Consider the following 4,326-nt stretch of genomic DNA (forward strand, 5'->3'; position numbering starts at 1 on the left):
GCTGTTTCCATATAAGGCAATGTTCTGGCATTGGGCTAGTGATTGGCCAGTAGAGTATGTGCTAACTCTTGATAGGCTGAAGCTGTTGCTGGGCAAACAGCATACTAAGAGATTAGGTTTAAGGGAGGGGGGAGGGGAAGTGAGAGCTGGGCTAGGCGGGAGATAGGAAGGGGGAGGGCGGTGCCGGTCAGTCGTTAGCAGCAAAGGCCTAGTCAGGCGTGGTCACCTTGTCTAGGCCCAGTGGGCAGAGGCGGTGTCACCTCTTGCCGCACTCTTTGCCACTGAGGCAAGCTGGGTGCCCCTTCTCCCACACCCCCTATTTCCTCCTGGAGCCACTTAAGTGCCTGCATGCAGCTTTCCTCTTTCCTGGAGCTGGCTAAGAACCGGCCCATCCAACCTATCTCTTCCCCACTCCACTCCCCTCTTTCCTTGTGCTGTTTGGGTGCTGGCCCCCATATCTTACTGCCACTTAACTAACTTCCTTTGCTGTAGTCTTGTTAGAGATATTGAGTGTGCATACTCACAAACCTCCCCAAAATTAATGCTGGTGAAGGTACAGATAAGCTCAACAGCCATCTCCCAGCCTTTGCCTAACTCCCTCCATTTCCTTCTTTCTTCATTGTGTGCAGATGTTTCAATGTTCCATTCCACAAGCTGGAGGAGATTATAAATTTAAGTGAACTGCCTGACTGTAACTTGAATCCAAAAAATTAAATGTGATCACTTGCTCTTTTATTGTTGAGTTGTATGATCTCTTTATATAGCATGGAAATCAAACTCTTACTGGTTATCGGTATGTGGTTTATAAATATTTTCTCCCATTGAGTGGGTTGCCTTTTCAACTTCTTGACAAAGTCCTTTAGTTTATGGAGGTCCCATTTATCCATTTTTTTCATTGCTTGTGCTTTTAGTGTAAAGTTTAAGAAACCCCCACCTACTACCAGGTTTTGGAGATGTTTCCCTACAATTTCTTGTAGGAATTTTATGGTTCTTGCTTTTATAGTTAGGTCTTCAATCTATTCTGTTAATTTAGAAAAAAAATTTTACTGAAGTATATCATTCATACATGAACATGCATAAAAAATAAGTGTATAGGAGATTGTGAACTTACAAAATAAACATACATAACATCACACAGGGGTCTCGTATATCACCACTCCACCAACTCCTTGATGATGTAAGAGCATCATCAAAATATTACTACCAACTATAGTCCCTATCTTACATTCGGTGTATTTTCCCCCAAACTCATACTATTTTTTTTATTATATTTTTGTTACAGATATTGTGAACTTGCAAAACAATCATACAGACATGTAGATTTCCCATACATCTCCACACCCTAATGGAACATTTGTTACAGATTATGAGACAATATCAGACTATTACAACCAATCATGGTCCATAGAATACATTTGGCACACTTTTTCCATATACCTCCATATCAATACAATACAGCTTTGGCATTGATGCAAGAATATTATAGAATTATTGTTGTTAAACACTGTCTACAGGTCACACCAATTGTAGATTTCCCATGTTTCTCATATTCCCATCACCCTGCAATAGTGATGTACATCTGCTCTTGCTCACAGAAGGACTCTCTTGCATTTGTACCCTTAACCACAATTCTCAACCCCCTCTGGGTTCACTGTCAGTTGCTAGATTATTCTTTAGCTTTCTTTCTATTGACATTTATTTCCCCAGACTACCTTTTTCAGTCACGATCCTATTTATAAACCAGTTGCTACTCACTATGTATTAATATCAACTCTATCCATCTCCATACTTTTACAGTCAAGTTACTTAAAACTTCTACATACATTAAGCATCCATAGTTCTTCTCAACCCGCCTCTTATCTCCTAATAACCTATACTCTAGATTTTAATTCCATGTGTTTATTATTTGTATTTAGTTCATATTGATGAGACCATGCAATATTTGTCCTTTTGTGTCTAACTTACTTTACTTAGTACAATGTTGTTATCACTTATGTCCCAATTTCATTTCTTCTTATTGCAGCAAAGTATTCCAGCATATGTACATACCACATATTGTTTATCCATTCATTTGTGGATGGACACTTGGGTTGTTTCTATCTTTTGGCAATTGTGAATAATGCCGTTATGAACATTGGTGTGCAGATGTCTGTTCATGTCATAGTTTTTAGTTCTTCTGGATATATTCCTAGTACTGGAATTGCTGGATCATATGGCAGTTCTATATTTAGCTTCCTGAGGAAGCACAAAACTGTGTTCCACAGAAGCTGCACCATTTCACACTCCCACCAACAGTGAAGGAGTGTTCCTATTTCTCCACATCTTCTCCAGCATCTATTGTTGTCTGTTTTTATTTTTTATAATAAAGACCATTCTATGTGATGTTAGATGATATTTAATTGCTGTTTTAATTTGCATTTCTCTAATAACTAGTGATATGGAACATTTTTTTCATGTGCTTTTTGGTTATTTGTATTTCCTCTTTGGAGAAATGTCTATTTATTTTTTTTGCCCATTTTTAAATAGGATTGCTTGTTCTTTTATTGTTAAACTGTATGATCTCTATACATAGAATGGAAATCAAACCCTTATCAGATAAGTGGTTTCCAAATATTTTCTCCCATTAACTGGGCTGACTTTTCACCTTCTCAATGAAGTCCTTTGAATCACAGAAATGTTTAAGTTTGAGGAGGTCCCATTTATCCATGTTTTATTTCATTGCTCATGCTTTTGGTGTAATGTTTAAGAATCCACCACCTACCACCACCAGGTGTTGAAAGTTGCTCTACATTTTCTTCTAGGAGCTTTACTGTACTTCCTTTTATATTTAGGTCTTTGACCTATTTTGAGTTAATTTTTGTATAAGATGTGAGGTAGGGGTCTTCTTTCCTTCTTTTGACTATGGATATCCAGTTCTCCCAACAACGTTTGTTGAATAAACTGTTCTACCCCAACTGCGAGGGCTTGACAGGCTTGTCAAAAATCACTTGGCCATAGATATTAGGGTCTGTTTCTGAACCATCAATTCAGTTCCATTGATCTATGTGTCTATCTTTATGCCAATACCATGCTGTTTACCACTGTAGTTAGGTAATATGATTTAAAGTCTGAAAGTAAGAGTCCTCCAACTACACTTTTCCTTTTTAAGATGTTTCTGGCTATTTGGAGCCTCTTCCAGATAAATATGATAGTTGTGTCTTTCCTTTGCTTAAAAATATTGGTGAAATTTTTATTGTTATTGCATTGACTCTGTATATCAATTTGGGTAGAACTGGCACCTTAATGATATGTAGTCTTCCAATCCATGTGCATGGAATATTCTTCTAATTATTTAAGTCTTTTTTTTATTTCTTTTAGCAATGCATTGTAAATTTCTGAATATAAGTGCTTTGCATTCTTTGTTAAGTTTTTTCCTAAATATTAGATTCTTTTAGTTGCTGTTGTAAATGGATTTTTTTTCCTGAATTCCTCCTCAGATTGTGCACTATTAGTATATAGGAACGCCACTGATTTTTGTGTATTGATCTTGTATCCTGATGCTGTACTGAAATAATTCATTAGCTCTAGCAGCTTTGTTGTAGATTTTTTTGGTCTTTCTAGGCACACAATCATATCATTTGTGAATAGTGAAAGTTTTAATTCTTCCTTTCCAATTTGGATGTCTTTTATTTCTTCTTCTACCTGATTGCTCTAGCTAGAACCTCTAGCACTATATTGAACAGTGGTGACAGTGGGCATCCTTGTCTTGTCCCTAATCTCAATGGGAAAGCTTTAGTTTTTCACCATTGAGTACAATGTTATTAGGTGTGGGTTTGTCATACATGACCTTTATCATGTTGAGAAAGTTTCCTTCAATTCCTATTTTTTTTAGTATTTTTATCAAGAAAGGATACTGTATTTTTTCAAATGTCTTTTCTGCATCAATTGATAAGATCATGTAATTTTTCTTCTTTGATTTATTAATGCGATGTATTATGGTGATTGATTTTCTTGTGTTAAACCAGTCTTGCAGGCCTGGTATAAAATCCACTTGATCATGATAGATTGTGGCAAGCCGGGCGCCCTTCCTCCCACATCCGGGCGCCCTTCCTCCCACAATAGATAATTCTTTTAATGTGTTGTTGGATTCGATTAGCAAGTGTTGAGGATTTTATTGAGGAGTTTTGCATCTGTATTCATTAGAGAAATGGTTCTGTAATTTTCTTTTTCTTTTTTTTTATAATATCTTTATCTGGCTTTGGTATTAGGGTGATATTGGCTTCATAAAGTGAGTTTGGTAGTGTTCCTTCTTGTTCAATATTTTGGAAGAGCTTGAGTAAGCTTGTT

This window comes from Dasypus novemcinctus, chromosome 10 (genome assembly GCF_030445035.2).
Source record: "Dasypus novemcinctus isolate mDasNov1 chromosome 10, mDasNov1.1.hap2, whole genome shotgun sequence".
Classification (NCBI taxonomy): domain Eukaryota; kingdom Metazoa; phylum Chordata; class Mammalia; order Cingulata; family Dasypodidae; genus Dasypus; species Dasypus novemcinctus.